Consider the following 18509-nt stretch of genomic DNA (forward strand, 5'->3'; position numbering starts at 1 on the left):
GGAGCAGGAGGCGGGTGCCCTGACACTCCTCTCCGACCATGTTTCCTGGACACACGGGGGCCAACGCACATAGCCAACAGAGCTGCTGATATCCTGTTACCTTGTGCTGGCGGCGTGCTCTGGCCGGGATGGATCCTTCCTTGCTCAACGACACGCTGTTCCTTGCTGGAGGTACCTGCCTGTGCAACACCCTTCCTTTCACTCCTCAGCCAGCTCCTGCAGGCAGGAGCGTCCAGGCAGCCCTCTCCCCAGCTAGAGCCCCTTGGCACAGCAGGGCCAGCCCTGTCCTCGGACTCACCAGCTGCATCCAACAGCACATCATCATCTCCCTTGGACCCAGCTGCAGCCACTCACCCCGAAGCCCAGGGGCTGCAAACGCATCTGGGAATGCGCAGGAAGCAGCGAAGCCTTGTCCCTTCACGCGCGTCAGATATGGTTGCAGTGAGCTGGCTACCAGGGTCAGCACCCAAAAGCAGTGTGACAGAGGAAAAAGAATAAATAGGGAGGAAGGACAGAGGAAAGAGCTGGAACAAGGCACATGGGAACAAGAAACAAAGAGGTGAAGCGTACAGGGCAGAATTGGCAAAAGAGCAACAACTTTTGGGGCACCAGAGAGGTAGGTGGACCAGAATCGGGGATTTGGGGGTGTATTAGTGCTGTGGCAGCAGCTCTCGCTCTGCGAGCGCAGCCCTGCAGGAGCAAGTCACCAACCGGGAGGATGAGCCCTGACTTGGAGAGGAAAAGGAAAAGGGATAAGGGGCAGCTTTAGGAAGCGCTTTTATAACTTCAGTACGTATGAAGGGGGGGGGTTGAGCTTCTGAAACCGTTCTATAAATAGTGTTTTTCTTAGTGTTGTAAAAACCCTATATAGCAGAGATATTTACACTGAAGTATCTACTTAAATATATGTATATTTTTGGAATACACAGATGTTTTATAACTTAATATCTGTTTACACTATCTATTGTGACTATATCTATATACATCTATAGAATATTTATGCATCTATCTATTTAGACATACCGATCAACACTTTTATCAGAACTTCTATTTAGATTAGCTATCTGTTTAAACTTACATATTTTGACACTAATTTTACAATTCTCTATTTAGACTGAGATATCTACTTATCTCTATATCTGTTTACACTTATTTTATTATCTTTATTAGATTACATAGAATATCTAACAGAAGGGTTGGACTAGACAATCCCTGAGAACCTTCCAACCTGTGACCCTGCGGTAGGCTTATTATAGAACACACACTAAATTCAGATAGCTTTATCCAGTCAGACGACTTCTTATATATTTTGAAAACCAATATTAACTTATAAATAAAAACCTTTAAAATAAACCTTTTACCTACTGTATAGTACAAAGCACTTTAAATTTTTTATATTCCAAGTAGAAACATATACAGGCTCTTAAAATATAAAACTTGTATAGACATAAAATACTTTTTTTGTGCATTTTAAACTCTATATAGAGGAAGGAATTCAAAATAGAAAGAAACCTTTTCCTTTATTGCAATGCCACACACCCATACTTATAGTTTATAATATTTAATAATCCCCCCACGACTGTTTGGGGAGGGACCCCCCATTACACCCCCATCTGTAACAGGTTAGCAGGATTCCTATGCACAAATTTCACCCAACACATGATATTTAAAAGCGCAACAATATTTATTGCTCTGTTACAGCCTTGCAGAAGCAGTTACTGGCATATTGTTTTCCCCTCGTCAGAGTCTTACCAACCCAAGACACCGCCGAGCAGGAGGGTGACCGTGAGCAAGGTCATCGTGGAGAAGGGAGGCAGGCGTGGCACCTTCAGGGTGTCCCCTGTGGTTCCCAGAGTGTGCTCTGTCTCCCCCCGTCTCTGCTTTGAGCCACCCCTTTTTATACCCTCAGCAGATTGAAGGAAAAAGTACTGCCTAGGCGTGGCCGGCACACACGACAAGGCCTGTCGGGTATGTGCTCTGCCAGCTAACGGCGGTTCTGGGATTGCAACAACATATTGTGCAATGACAATCCTCCCGCTTCCCTTCGAGGTCACGTTCTCACAGCTGTGTTCAGCTTGTGATTCTTCCACTGTGGCCCTACACTGACCACCATCTAAAATCCCTCATGCACCATCCCCCCTCACCTGCATCATTTCCCCCACAGAAAGTGACATTTGTGTGCCACAAGTAACAGGAAGCAAGCATGGGTGGGGAGGTATTTACTGAGCATACCAAGATGCTTTCATCAAGATGTTGGAAAAACAAAAATCTAACTATATTTCAGCATACTAAAAACATTGGAGCAGATGAAAATACAAACTGTTGTCAGCCTAAGGCATAGAAACCTTCTTTGACTGAACTGATATACTAAGTAGATGGATCAGCCTGAAACACAACACAACCTTTAAAGTTTGAGTGAGTAGAACACTTAAACACTATTAACAGCTATTTATATTAAAAATTTGATCAAAATGGTATCAGACTAAACATTCTTGCTGGTGTCGGAAAAAGTCTCATCCCTTCCGTACAGCGCTGCTGCAGGGAGATAACCCTATGGGACTGCAGGGCAATGCTATATAGTGTAACAATAATCTATGGTTACCGATTCACCGCCACAGCTACAGCTTTTCCACTGTTGCTGCTGCACATTGCGCTTACTCAGTGAAGCCAAAAGTGTCAAACCTAGAAGAGTAAAATAACATCAAGTGAATTGAGATTTGTTCTTTGTGTTTTAAGAAGGTGTGATGTCCAGTAAACATACTTATGCTATAAAAGCGTTCCATTTTCCTTCTGCGTTACTCTTCCACATTCGTTAATGTAATGGTGTCAATATTCTATCTCCAAAATACACAGTAAAAATTTGACTGGGAGGGTTTTGTGTGTTATGGAATTAGGAGGGACATGTAGCCAACTGCACTGCCTTAGAGACTTACTGCTTAACTGCCATTGAGAAGTGCCCTTGAAAACAAAGGGGAAATTAAGTGCTTTGTAACACTCCCTCAAAAAAATCAAGTGAAAAAAGCCAGAACATGTAGTTGCCTCTCTTAATAAACATTTCCAACAAATACCTACCTGATTAAATACACCTAATAAATCTGATGCTATAGCTATTTGGCACTTAGAGTTTAAACAAAACAAGTCATTAAATCATACAATTTTAGGGTTGGTTTTTTTTAAGTATCATTTATAATAGAAAAATCATAGAGGTAAGATATCACCCATACCGTTATACTTTTCAGGGGAGACGCTGGGAGTTTGCGCCTGCCGTCACTCACATCATCTTCCCTCTAGTTACACCACGCACCAACTCACCTGCTTGCAGAGCAGTCGTCAGCTCTCCTCTGTCGCCCGGCACGACTCCTCCCCCGGCATCTAAAAAACAACATCGAGCCAGTCACCTGGATGCACAACAATAGAGCTTTACCATTCCACGGGTCTCGTTCCCACAGAGCGATCCCATCTGGAGCCCCATTACACCCTCTTCTTGAAAGCAAGACGGGAGGTCACACGGTCAGCCCTACACACGTACGAAACCTCGGAGGCAATCCGCCCAGATAGAACCCTAGCTCCCTCTCCCGGACAGCTCCCGTCATCCCCTCCGAGCCCACAAAACGCTATGGAATTTACCGTCCTCGCCCGCTGGCTACGGCCACTCGATCCAACCTTTCCCACAAGAGGCTAGGCACAGCAACACACGAACCGCAAGCTATCGCCACTAGGCCCCCCCACCGCTACGTCTACACCCCGGGCCAGGGCAGATCCTAGCCAAACGCCCACAGCGCACACCCACGCTATGCAGAACACTACAAATGACGCAACTCCGAGACAAGAAAAATCTCTCGGCAAGAACGACGACAGCCAGACGGAAGAGCTCCCGGCAACGAGACCCACGGGACCCTCGCGTCGCTGTGAGGAGGCCCTGAGGCTACTCCAGAAAAATAGTAGGCCGTTGCAGCCCGTGACAAGAACATCCGCTGAACCGTGATGAGATGGACGCGCAAGAAGCCCGGCTTCGAGACCCAAAAATGTAACGATGCAGGCAAGAGCTACCGCTCCCTGAAAATGGACAGCTACAGAGCAGAGCTGCTCGCGCAGCGAGGAACGACGACACACAAGACGACTGCGCAGAGACTCCCGCGATGACAGAACAATCCACGCTTTAAACGTGGGACGCCAAAAAAATAAAGCGCCCGATGGGCGCCGTGTCCCCCCTTAGAGCCTTGCCAGGCCCTAGGGGCGGCGCCCGAAGCACGGGCCTCGCTCCGAGAGAGCGAGGAGACCATCAAGACAGGACGAAGGTCCAAGACACCGAACACGCACCGCACAAACTACACGACAACACCCACAGCCCGGAACCGCCCTGCCCGGCGCAAGCTAGCATTCACGCTGAAGAGGAACCCGCTCCCCTTACCTGCCCAAAGGCGACCGCTTCCTGGGCAGCCCTTGCCGCTACGCCACCTTTAAAACCCCTTCCTCCCACGGCCAAGCGCTCCCCACCCTCCCCCGATCACTCCCTGAAAACGGACAGCTCATGAGCAGATATCCTCGTGCACCCTGGAACGATACTGCACAAGACGACTGCCCAGAAACTTCTGAGGCTCCAAAAAGATCCACGCTTGAAACTCATAAGGCAAAGAAAGAAGCGCCCGATGGGCGCAGGGCCAACAATTAGAGCCTAGCCAGGCCCTAGAGATGGTTCCTGAGGCACGTGTCTTGCTGCTCCCGGGAGCAAAAAGAACATAAAAACCTTAAGAAGGTCTAAGACACGGAACACAGACCACACAAACTACACAGCACCACACACGGCCTGAACTGCCCAGCCCTCCACAACCTAGCATCACGCTGAAGACGAATCCTGCCCTTTAACCTCCCCAAAGGTTAACCGCTTCCTGAGACAACCAAGCTTGTGCCCTCACACCCCCAGACCCCTCCTCCAGCACCACTGCTTCAACTTAGCTTTCAGAGCGCTAGAAGCTCAGTCCATCCTCAACAAGGAAGAGCACCATCAGCCCACTAGATCCATCCTGCAGTTGACAGATGCCTGCCTATTCATTACCTGAAAAAAACCCCAAACCAACACACAACCCACAGAGAACAGTCTTACCAGTTAGCATCGCATCAGTCAGCATGGACATTTTCTGCAACGTCCATCATCACAAACGCCACCTGGCGCTCCCCTCACCTGCTCTGTGCCCCTTCCAGACTAAGACGGTCGTCATCACTTGCAGCCCCTAGAGATTCCATGACACAAAGTCACTACTCTCCTTGCAAGAAATCACCAGCCCCATGCTCTTCCTCACTGTGACCCAGCTCGCCTGAAGTCCTCCTCAAATAGCCTTCAGTCACATCTTCCCTTTAATCCTGCACACGGACCCACCGCCTTAGCGTGCTCTACTCAGCTCTGCTCTATCACCCTGCACAGCTCCATCTTCATCCTCTGCAAGAACAGCATGACAGAACAAGTCACCTGGAGGCACAGCAACGGCTTAACCATTCCACAGGTCTTGCTTCCACGTAGGAATACCATCTAGAGCCCAACTATATCCTGCCGTTAAAGGAAATGCCTTAAATCAACCATTAAGCCCCACGCACATACAAGCTTGAACAGCTGTGAGAGGCACTCTGCTCAGCTAGCACTCTAGCTGCCTCTCCCAGACAGCTACGGTCATCCCCTCGGCACCCACAAAACGCCCCGGAAATTACCATCCTTGTCCACTGTCAACGGCCACTCGCTCCGACAAGGGTTGCACAGGCTTTGCCAAAACAGTCTATGCATATTAACATTAACCATATACTCTTACTGCTATTCTTTCCCCCGCTCCACCATTGCTATACCCCCAGGCGGAGCAGCTCTGACACAGACATCGACGTGCACAGACCGACGCTGCTCACAAATACTACAAATGACGTGACCGAGAGACCTAAGAAAATTCTCACCAAGACGACAGACTTCTTGCCCAGAGATGCCACTGGGCAAGAAGGTCTATACGGCAGCAAGGAAGAAGCTATAGCATCCGCAGAGAAGTCACGCACCATCACCTGTGATAAAACCATATACCCACAACTAGGACGATGCATGCGCGACAAGCCACTCTTAAAGACCTCAGAACGTTAAGGTGCAGGGAACAGGTCCCAGAAAAGGGCTCTGGGTAAGCAGACTGCTCTTCAGCAGCTGTACTGAGGCTGCCTAAATCACCGCCGCAAAAAGATGACCATCTGCAAGGTTCTAATATTTGAGACACGCAAGACAGATCTGCGCATTAGACTTACAATGCGAGAAAGGAAACTCTCTGTTACCATTATGCCGACGAGCAGAAGCTCGTGAAACCCTCAGTACTCCTACCTGTGCACGTGCTGAGCACAGACACCGATAGAGACGTCGAGACCTAAGTGCGGTACGGGATGACGACAGGTTACAAAATCCACCCAACACAGACACAAGCTGGAGCCGCTCTGCCTGGCAGACACTCAGAAAGAGGCCTTAGAAAATAACACATAGGCTACCTAATATGCTGCTGTAATCACACAGATCCTCTTCATCATCTCCGAACACGGAGCGCCATCAGTCAGCATCACACCACTCAATGCTGACTTCTTCTGCAACTACACCCTCCTTGGAAGCGCCGTGAACTTCCGTTGGCTCCACTCTAGTAAGCCTGGATGCGGTGGCCACCTCCACTTATGGCGCCTAGAGAACGAGAGAGACAAGGTGACTGTTGTGCCTGGAAGCCGTTGCCCGCTCACACCTCCACAAACAACTCCACACCTCAAAAATTAATACCGCTATGGTTTGCTCTTCATCGCTCACCTTGCCCGACAAGCTCGAGGCTGACATCCTGCTTCACTTATGATTTTGTGAGTTGCTTTACACCTTCAAAACAGAGCCTTAACTAGTCACATAGCTGCTCACACTGGCACGACCCCTCTGTCGTCACGTACTGACCTACCTTCTCATGATGCTCTGTTTGCCTCCTCTCTTCCGCATCCGGCTCCCTACTGTGCATCTGCAGGAACAAGAAAACAAGATCAATAGGATGCTGACAAAACCTTAACTAACAACAAACCTTCCCCATTCTCCCTTCTCTGCTCCGCAAACCTTGCCGATCCGTACTTTTCACTCTCATCTGCCATGCTGAGCCAGCAACAGAGACTTCAAAAAGACGACAAACAGTAACACCCTGCCCTCTTCTTCCCCGTACCCCAACGGCCACATTCCAGACACATCCTTTCCCCTAACACGCTAACACGAGTCCCCTCACCTCCCAGCACATGCCTCCCAGATCAGTGGGTGCATCAGGCGCCTGCGCGTATACTCAGTCCATCTTCGATGGCTCTGGAACCATCACCTTCAATCCAGGGCCCACTTCCAGGAAAATACAGAGAGGCACACAGATGTTGTACACCATTGTACACTTCTACCTTCCGTAAAGTCCTGGATAATAAAACCAACAAAAACAACCAACAACAACCAAACAAAAAACACACAGAAAAAAACACAAACAAAAAAACCCCAGGCAAACACACAAAAACCATACACAAAACCAAACAATCAAAACACACTATTAAACCACCTTGCTACTCCTGAACACCCAACACCAAGTTACTGACCCGAGGAAAAAGAAAAGCTGCATACAAGTGTCCTTTCTAATATATATGCTGCTCAGCCTTTACTGCTCCTTAATCTCTCACCTTAACCAGAAACCTCCCCCTCCCTAAATGCCAAAACACACCTACCAAAAAAGCTTAGACAGCTGAAAACCTGCAACCAACTCAAGTAACAGTACCAGAGAAGCCCAGGTTGCAGAATGAGCCTCCCAAACAAAGTCTGGGGCTCATCTACCCCCGGCCCTGCCCCCACCCTTCCCACAATCCCCTGGAAAGGGGCAGGCCAAGCCCACAGAGGGTGTAAAGGTGACCCAAATAGGAAGAGCAGGGAGTCTTCTCAACTGCCTTAACTTTATAGCATGCCACGTGCCAAACACACACAGAGCGCCTTCCTGGATACGACGATACCAGCTCTTCTGCTACAACTACATCTTTTGCATCAGCAATGTGACCGCGTAGAGATTTAAACTTCATTTTTCTGGCACACAGAGAGACAAAGATAGATGTCATATTAAACTATGTAGGAAAGCAGCTCATTAAACGCAGTAACAGTATTATTATCAAAAACTACGGGCTTTACTTCCCAGTTACAATAAACTCAAAATGCTATGGGGTTATGCTTCATTTCTAGCAAGACCGCCCACACTACCTAACATCTACGAGAACTACATTCTGAGTAAGACTGAATGTCAAAGCAGATTCAAATCTTTTAAGAACCCCTTCTCCAGAATATCTCTAGTTGTAAAGTAAATCATTTACTGTGAAATCATCAACCATTCAGAGTCACTTCAACGCTCTCTCTCACTCAGTCCCTTAAGGGAACTTGATCAGTCTCAAAGGACGAAAAACAGGAAAAGAAGCGTGGAAATACACAAGCATGTCGGGAACTGTACAAAGCAGCTAAATTAACACCTAAGTAGCTGGGACAAAACTAAATTGCAAAGGACAACAAAAACACCCCAGGAGACGCATCAATAAAAACAGATGAAGGCTATCTCTTCTTGGAGAAGCTCAAGAAGAGACCTGAGCGAACGGTACACATCTTTGGGGTATCCAATACCAAAAAGAAACATACTCAAGACAGAAAGCAGACTGCTGTGGAGCACAAAGGTGGCTTTGGCAAAGGTTCTGCCAGGACAAGAGTCACAGTTACAGGGAACAGACAGCGGCCGGCAGGGGAAACGCTGTCGGTGTGGAGGGGCCAGCGGGGAAAATGCCGCCCTCAGCTAACGCTGCGCTATCAAGCCTTAAGCCAAAACTGCAGAGTAGTTCCAGGAGACAGGCGTAAGATGGATGCTGAATATCACTTGACGGTCACAAATCTCATGGGGATGGCCACCAGGTAGCCTCATGGACACCCCTCAGACCCAAATGCTTAATGAGACACGCTTCTTGCCAAAACACAAGCTCGAAGACAAAAAGCCAAAGGCGATGCAGGGGCAATACAAAATTGTTATGCTCTTATAACGAGCTCCATCATCCTCTCCTCCTTCAGGAAGTTGAATCCCAATAGCTACATAACAGAAGTTTGTGCAGGAAATGGCCGAGCCCATGCCCATAAATGGAACGCTTCGCTATGACCCTGCTTTTTCTTTTGGCCAAAGCACCTGCCACCGGGGAGCCCCAAACCCCTTTGTGAGTCGCTAAGAAAACCAGATACAACTACTTCAAAACATCTCGCAGGTAAGATACGACCTACAAACATGTATAGCCCACCTTACCCCCAAACCAGTCAGAGAGCTGGCTTCCTCCCACACTAAACTCGCATCTCTGACAAATACACCAAATGGAACAACATTTACACTGAACACAACGATATCCTTACCCTCAGACATACTCTGAAAGAGATTAGCACACCCACAAAATATATATACTCACACAATCGACCCACAGATAACACTTCCTCAGGGTCAGCCCTGCAAAGTCAGGAGCGTGCCCGACGCTCCCTCCACGGATGCCCCAACGCTCCTCTCCGTGCTCTGCCGCTCCCGTAACACAGGAAAACCTTGGGAATAAACATGTTCAAAGAGATGAAACAATCTCTTTGTTTCATCTCCACCCGGGAGATGGACCAGCGCAAAGGAATACAGGGAGTATGAGATAAACAGGACTAAGGACAAGAACAGTGAAATACAGAATTAAAAAAAAACAGCGACCAAGACAATGCGATAGAGAAAAACAGAAAAAGAAGGAGGGAAAGGTAGATATAGGAAGACAGCAACAGGGAGCAGCACACACAGGCATAGAGACATAAACGACACCAGGAAACAGGCCAGAGAAATTGTGGGGAAAAAAGATGGAATCAGTTCATGACAGAGATAGAAAAATGAAAAAAAAAACAGCCCTGGGTGAAACATAGAGATGAAGGATGAAAAAAAAGGAGGAAGAGGAAGCAAGACAAAAACACAGAGAGGAAAAGAAAAGGGAATGATAGAACAAGAGGGATAAAGGGAGAGAAGACAACATAGCACAGCAGAAGAGTCGAGAGAAAAGAGGTACAGGGAAGTAGAAAAAAAAACTTCACAACAGCATGAGAACGAGAGGGAGCCAGGAAAAGGGAAGGGAGAGCCCCAGTGGCCCAGGACTCACCACAACTCTCGCTCTCAGTGCCACTAGGAGAATTCAGCAGTTGAAATGCTTCTCTTCCCTTCTCTCCTCCCCCTTCCTCTTCTGCAACTCCAGTCATTTGGCTGTCCTCCACCTAAAGAGAATACATGGGTGTCCTACAGCTCTTACGAGATGAGGCTTCCCAGGCACGTAGCCTAGTTCGCTTATGCACTACACACCCGTACTGAACTCTGGGTTACGCATACAGACCCTGCGGTGCATGTTGGTGGCCTGGCCCGCTGTGGACTATGAAGGGGGATCCTTCCTCCCTCACCTGCAGGGACAGGCTCTCTCTTGCCTGCAGCAGGAAGGCAGCTGGCAGCCAGGGAGCCTTAAATTTCTTCTTCTTTACCTTTTGTTGGTGTCTCCAGCTTCAGCCGAGACAGCTCCTATCCACAGCCAGGAAGGGCTTTGTCTGTCCCTTTTCGCCCCCGCGCTGCAAGGACGGCGAGGCCGGGCAGAGAGAGGCCACGCAAGCCTGAGTCGGCCGCAGTCAAAGGCATCCCCAGGGGAAGGACAGACAACCGCATCCTCAGCACAGCCTCTGGGAGAGGGAAAGAAGAAACAGCAACCGTTACTACCATAGACCGACCCTGACCAAAGCCTCTCCTTCCGCAGGGGCTTCTGGATACACCGCTCCTTCCCTGCGCTACTGCTAAGGGCACCTGCGCTGAGGGGAATCCAGTGCGCTTGAGGGCCGGCTCTCTGCCTTCACGACAGGGCCTGGGGATGGCCTAGGGCTATGCAGCATGCTTCAGGGGAGGTGCTGGAGCTGGGGGCAGGTGCACGGGGTAAGGAGGCTCAGGGTGAACTCTCCTGAGTTGGAGAGGCAGCCACCATCTGCGCCCTGGGCAAGGGTAGAACAACATACTCCTCCTTTCCCTCTTGCCTTCTATCAGCTCTTGAGTAACTCACCATTATGAGGGAATGGCCACACCTGCAAGCCCCCAAAAGTCCACATGAACCCAGCAATAAAAACACACCTCGTGCCACGCCGCGGGGGTTGTACCAATAGCAAGAACTGTACCACACATGCGCCCCCGAAATAAACACGGCTTCTAGAACCCGAGTCTGCAAGAACTACAGCTCCCAACATGCAGCGGCACACACAGCGTGGCCACCCGACCACTGAGTGCCGGAACACTATGCCTCCTGGTATGCTCTGGGGAACAACAGCGCAGGCTGGCAGCCCCGTGCCCCAGGACTACAGCTCCCGGCATGCTTGGGGAAATAACGTGGCCGACTGGCAGCCCCGTACCCCACAACTACAGCTCCCAGCATGCCGCGAGAAGCAGCCCTCCCCATTGTCGAACTCTGCGGGGCACCGTTCTCCCCGTCCACGCACCCGGAACTCCTACCGAGCCCTCAGCACCACCTCACTCTCGCCACCACCCAGCTGCAGGCAGCCCCCACCGCCCGGCTCCGCGCAGCCCCCACCGGCAGCTCCAACAAGCCGCAGCCCCACCGCCTGGCTCCGCGCAGCCCCCACCGGCGGCTCCAACCGGCCGCAGCCCCCACCGCCCGGCTCCGCGCAGCCCCCGCTGCCTGGCTCTCACCCAGCACAGGCCCACGGCTTGGCTCCGCACAGCCCTTGTCAGGGCTTTACCCGGGACCCAGCCCCCACTCACCTTCTCCCTCGGTACAGTCGCAGCCCGCTGACGCTCGGCCACGGCTCTGCTCCGGGCTCACACTGACCCCTCCCTCCACGGCCCCCCGGAGCAAGGCACCACCCCTTTTACAGGGAGGAGCTGTCACCATCAGCCCCACTGCTCTCACCTGGGGCTCCTCCAGCCCCGACCCACAGCTAAGGCACAGCAGCAACGGGGGGTCCCTTCCCTCACCCCCACAGTGCACCACCTCCTCCCCTGGGCTCCATCACAGCCCCTTGCCCCACGCAAAGGGAGCGCAAATGCAGACCTGAGGGCAAAGGAGACGGCAAGTGTTTATGCAGGCGCACACATAACGAGTCCCAGTAGCAAGTCAGCTCTGTGGCTCAGGGTCCCCAACGCTGCCCCTGCACCCAGGCCACCTCAGCCGCCGTTGCCGGAGCCGCACGGAGCTGGTTTTGGCTAGCATAGTGCTCATTTTCTCCATAGTAGCTAGTAAGTAATAAGTTTTGGATTTATGCTCAAAACCTTGTTAATAATGTAGAGATGTTCTGGTTCTTGCTGAGCACTGCTTCCACAGTCAGGGCCTTTTCTGGTTCTCTCAGTGCCCCACCAGCAAGTAGGCTGGGAGAGGACACAGCTGGGAAAGCTTTCCCAGCTAACTGACCAAAGGGATATTCCATAACATTTGACATCATGTTCAGTACATGCAGCTGGGGGAAGAAGGGGGAGTCCTTAGGGGCTATGGCATTTGTCTTCCTAAGTAACCACTACACATGATGGAGCCCTGCTTTCCCAGAGATGGCTCAACACCTGCCCGCCAAAAAGGAGGAGTGAATTAATTCCTTGCTTTGCTTCCATGCACAGCTTTTGCTTTACCTATTAAACAGTCTTGATCTCAACCCATGATTTTTCTCACTTTTACCCTTCCAACTCTCTCCCCCAGCCCACTAAGGGTGGAGTGAGCAAGCAGCTCCGTGGTGCATAGTTGCCAGCTGGGGTTAAACCACGACACACGCTTGACCTGGTTTGGCAGAGAACGGAGGGTCGGTCGCCTGGCTCCTGGAGCGACGGGCTGCTGGGCAGAGGGGGAGGCCACCAAAGATGAGGAGCAGGGCACAGGACAGTAGGAGGAGAGAAGAGAAAAGCGGCATCTGGCTGGACAGGGGGGTGTAGTGAGAAGGCATGAGGCAGGGAACAGGACGGCCAGAGAAGGACAGGGAGCCTGACAGAGGTGGACATAAAAGCAGCAGAGAGAGGGGAAGAGAGGCAGCAGAAAGAGGGAAGAGCAGGACACAGACCAACAAAGAAGGATGAGGAGCAGGATGGGGATGCACAAAGAACCTGGGGCAGGCAGCACGACAGCGAGGGAGGAAAGAAGAATAGGGGCAGGAAGCTGGACCGAGCGAGATGGAGACAGACAAGATAAGCGGCAAGAACAGGGCAGAAAGGGAAGAATGAAGCCACAGGGACAGGGAGCCGAGACAGCCAACGACGGAGGGAAGGGGCCGAGGAGGGAACACCACAAAACAAACCACGGGGCTACGTGGTACAGAGCATGAGAAGGGAGAAAATTAAAAATTAGGGACAGGGAGCCAGAAGAAAAAAAAAAAAGGGTAGATGGAGAGCAAAAGGAATCGCAATGCATACAGAAAGGAGAGATATTCTAAAATAGGGTCATTGGGAAGCCAGAGACAGCAAGATGGAGAAAGAACAAAAGCTACAGGCTACAGGGCAGAGAGGGAAGAATTAATGAATAGACACAGAGAGCTGCGCAGAAAGAGATGGAGAAAGGCTAAAGATCACATGGCCAACAGGGAAGAGAGGGAGGAATTTTAAAAAACGGGCAAGAAGCCAGAGAGAGGGAGAGGCAACAATAAAATGGGTACAAGCCACAGGGCAGCGAGGAGGGAACCGATGAATAAGAACAGGAGACCAAAGAGAACACAATGTAGAATGGAAAAAAGGAACAGCGGCCTACAGGGAAGAAGGAATTAAAGATCAGGGACTGGGAGGCAGACAGGGACAAATGAAGAAACAAGTAAAAAAAACAAGAGCAATGGGCTACAAAGACAGAGAGGGAGGAAATGGGGAAATATAACATAGCAGCAAGGAGCTGGACAGAGAGAGATGAGGACAAACAAATAGCACAGGTCTACATGACAGAGAACATGGAATTAGAACAGAGAGAGAGGGAGCCGGACAGAGAGAGAGGCCGAGAGAAAAATCTAGACAGGCTACAGTGGACAGAGGGAGGAATTAAAACCTAGGGACAGGGAGCTGGACAGAGGGAGATGGAAATCGCAGGGAACAGCGGTGGGTGCAAGAAGAAAAGGAAGTAATGAATAGGGAAAGGGAGCTGGACAGAGAACACCACAGAAAGGCAAAAATAGTAGCAGGGTACAGAGCAGAGAAGAAGAATTAAAAAGCGGGGGGAGCGAGCGCTGAGGCAGACAGAGAGAGATTAAGAAGGAAGTCACGGGCTACGTGGCAAAGGAAGAAGAATTAAGAAACAGGGATGGGAAAAGCGAGGAAGAGTGAGTTGGTGAAGGATAATGGGCATTAAAAGTGAGGGATGGGGAGCTGGGAAAAGCGAGGCAGAGAAACAAACAGAATCACAATGAGCTACAAAGCCAAAAAAGAAGAAACTGAACAACAGGAACAGGGAGCCAGACCAAGAGAGCTAGAGAAAGACAAAATACCGACAGGCTACAGGACAGAGCAGGAGGAATAAAAAAAAAAAGGAACGAGAGCCAGGCAGAGAGAGGTGGAGAAAGAAAAAGTAGTCACAGGCTACAGGACAGAGAGAGGGAGGCCTGAAGCGACAGGGAGACAGGGAGCCACTCAGAGCGAGATGGAGAAAGAAGGTGCAGGCGGGGAAAAAAAAAAAAATTTGCAGCAGGTAAGGAAAGAGAGGGGGCCGGGGGAGAGACAGGGAGGGCCCAGGACGTACAAGAGAGGCAACGGGGCCCCAGTGGCCCAGGACTCACCACGACTCTCGCTCTCAGCGCTGCTGGCACAATTTAGCCGTTCAGATGCTTCTCTTCCCCTCTCTCCTCCCTGCCTTTTCTGCAGCTCCAGACTCTAGGCTGTCCTCCACCTAAAGAGAATACATGGGTGTCCTACAGCTCTTACGAGATGAGGCTTCCCAGGCACGTAGCCTAGTTCGCTTATGCACTACACACCCGTACTGAACTCTGGGTTACGCATACAGACCCTGCGGTGCATGTTGGTGGCCTGGCCCGCTGTGGACTATGAAGGGGGATCCTTCCTCCCTCACCTGCAGGGACAGGCTCTCTCTTGCCTGCAGCAGGAAGGCAGCTGGCAGCCAGGGAGCCTTAAATTTCTTCTTCTTTACCTTTTGTTGGTGTCTCCAGCTTCAGCCGAGACAGCTCCTATCCACAGCCAGGAAGGGCTTTGTCTGTCCCTTTTCGCCCCCGCGCTGCAAGGACGGCGAGGCCGGGCAGAGAGAGGCCACGCAAGCCTGAGTCGGCCGCAGTCAAAGGCATCCCCAGGGGAAGGACAGACAACCGCATCCTCAGCACAGCCTCTGGGAGAGGGAAAGAAGAAACAGCAACCGTTACTACCATAGACCGACCCTGACCAAAGCCTCTCCTTCCGCAGGGGCTTCTGGATACACCGCTCCTTCCCTGCGCTACTGCTAAGGGCACCTGCGCTGAGGGGGAATCCAGTGCGCTTGAGGGCTGGCTCTCTGCTTTCACGACAGGGCCTGGGGATGGCCTAGGGCTATGCAGCACGCTTCAGGGGAGGTGCTGGAGCTGGGGGCAGGCGCACGGGGTAAGGAAGGCCAGGGGAGGCTGAAGGGGAGCCCTGGTGAGCTGGGGAGGCGGCCATCATCTGGGCCCTGGGCAGGGGGGAAAGGTCATCCTCCTCCTCCTTTCTCTCTTCCCTTCTATCATCTTCCGGGTAACTCCTGGGGCTGCCCTGACCCGCTCGCCTTCAGCAGATCAGAAGCCTGCCTCGGCGGGTGGTTTGTAGCTTCCCATCCCACCAGCCCCAGTAGCAGGCATGCAAGGAGACACCTCTGCACCCACCAAAGGGGCTCGCTCACCTCGCCGGCAGCCCTAGGCCTCACCCGACACAGGGAATCGTGCCCGGCACACCACCACGCTGCAGCAGGAGCGGAGGTATCGACAGCGCTGCTGCATAGCCATGCGGTGCTGGCACGGCAGCACCATGCTTCGGCCACGAAGCGGCAGCCGCACAGAGGGCCCAGCACATGCCCAGGGGCACAGGCGCTGCAGTTCCACGGCGTGCATGCCGAGCGCTGGCCGACAGCACGCCTGCGGAGGGGCAGCGGCCTTTCCTTACTGGGAAGCAGCAACAAGCACAGCGGCATCACCTCGCAGGCACCGCAGCATCGCAGGGCTGTTACCTGCGGAGCGAGCAACATGGATCACAGGGATGCCACCGCGCATGCGCAGCTCCCGGGCTCAGTACCCAATTCTGGTCACCGGGCAGCAGCATTATCTGAATTACTCTTCTCAGTTAATACCATCCAGAGACCGTAACTTGGCTGCGTGCACAGTGCTGCTATTCCTCTGCACCTTTCCCCCTCGCAGCCCCAGCAGTATCGTTCATTGCCTCTGCACCAAACAGCAAAGTGTCTTGAGCATTTCAGTCCTTTCCTCTTGACTGCTTTAAAAGTCTGGTGCTTGCTACTGTCCATGCCACTGCCCCCCCGCCCCATGCCCTAGGGAGGAGAAGCAGCACAGTGAACCTGGGGAACAAGGTTGGGCTCCCCGCCCCCGCAGAATAAGCCCCAGGAATTTCTTGTAGGCATGTGGCATCAGGGCTGTGATAGGGTTTTGTTTTGGTGTCCTTTTTTTTTTTTCCCCTTCTTTCCATAATGTAATAATTGGGGTTGCTCTTCCAAAATAGAGAGTTCTGCGGGGATTTTTCGTGCTTTTGCCCCACAAAAAAATGGTGATTTTTCACTTTTGGTTTTGTGCATAAGAATGGTTGGTGGGTGGTTTTAGGTTGTTGTTCCCTCCCCGCCACCCTCACCTCTTATCTTCCTTTCCAGCTGTGCAAATCCAGCTGAAGTTGGATTTCCCAGAAGCCCCAAGTTGTTTTCTTTCCACCAGACCTGTTTGGGTTTTTCACATCCCATTGCAGACCCAGACTCAGGGGGTTTGGGGTATTTTTGTGCCCTGGCAGCAGCTCCCAGGCTGCATACGCAGCCCCACAGAGGGAAGTCCCCATTTGGGGGAATCGGCCCCAAACTGGAATGGGAAAATGAAGAAAAGGCGAAAAACCCCTGAATAACCTGAAAAATAACACCTACTCCAGCCCACCAAGCACCAGTCACCTTGCCTGACTCACCTCCAGGGCCCAGATCACACTCGGCTCGTTGCTTACCACCCTCAAATCACAAAAAAAAAACCCATAATGGAGTCCTATAGCCATCAGTCACATCTTCCCTCCAATATTACACACAGACTCACCTTCTTACAGTGCTGCTCCCCTGGGCTCTCCTCTGTTGCCCTGCAAGACTCATCCATCTGGACCTGGAAAAATAGCGTTATTGAACAAGTCACCCAGAGGCACAGCAATATCTTAACCATTCCACAGGTCTTGCTTCCACGTAGGAATACCATCTAAAGCCCAACTACAGCCTGCCATTAAAGGAAATGCCTTAAATCAAACGTTAAGCCCCACGCACATACAAGCTTGAACAGCTGTGAGAGGCACTCTGCTCAGCTAGCACTCTAGCTGCCTCTCCCAGACAGCTACGGTCATCCCCTCGGCACCCACAAAACGCTATGGAAATCACTGTCCTCACCCACTGCCAACGGCCACTCGCTCCAATGAGGGTTGTACGGGCTTTGCCAAAACAGTCTACGTGTATTAACATTAACCATACCCTCTTATAGCTGTTCTTTCCCTAACTCTAGCATTGCTATACCCCCACCTGGGGCACCTCTGACACAGACGTGCACAGACAAATGCTGCAAACAAACTACAAATGACGTGACCCAGGGACCTAAGAAAACTCACCAAGACGACTGACTCCTGGCCTGGAGATGCCCTCAGGCAGGAAGATCAATGGGGCCGTGAAGAAGAACCTACAGCATCCACAGAGAAGTTGCACATAATCGCCTGTGAGTAAACAGCGACTCCAAAACTGGGAACATGGACGGATGCACAACAAGGCAGGCTTAAAGACCTGAGACCATTAAGGTGCAGGGAACACGTCCCAGAAGAGGGCTCTGGGTAATCAGACTGTTCTTCTGCAGCAATGCTGAGGCTACCTTAATCACTACCACAGAAAGATGACCATCTGAAAAGTTCTAATATTAGAGACACAAAAGACAGATCTGCGCATTAGACAAATAATGCAGGCAAGGAAGTGCTCAGTTAGTGTTATGCTGATGAGACCCTCAAATATTGCTACCCATGTGCCCGACGGACAGATCAAACAATAGAGACATCGAGACCTGAGGAAGATATGGTATGGGACACAGAAGAGAAACTACAAAGCCACACAGTAACACAGACTAAGCCTGAGACCACCCTGCACAGCAGACACTCGTGTTTTGTAGAAAGGACACCACGCTCTCGCTCGGCCCTAATGTCTCTGGTCTCTGAACGGCCTGATTTTACAGCCCCCTGCCTGCCCCACCTGCGCTTCCCCCAGCCGACCAGCCACCCACATAAAGACCGCAT

Source organism: Phalacrocorax aristotelis, chromosome 10 (assembly GCF_949628215.1).
Source record: "Phalacrocorax aristotelis chromosome 10, bGulAri2.1, whole genome shotgun sequence".
NCBI classification, from domain to species: domain Eukaryota; kingdom Metazoa; phylum Chordata; class Aves; order Suliformes; family Phalacrocoracidae; genus Phalacrocorax; species Phalacrocorax aristotelis.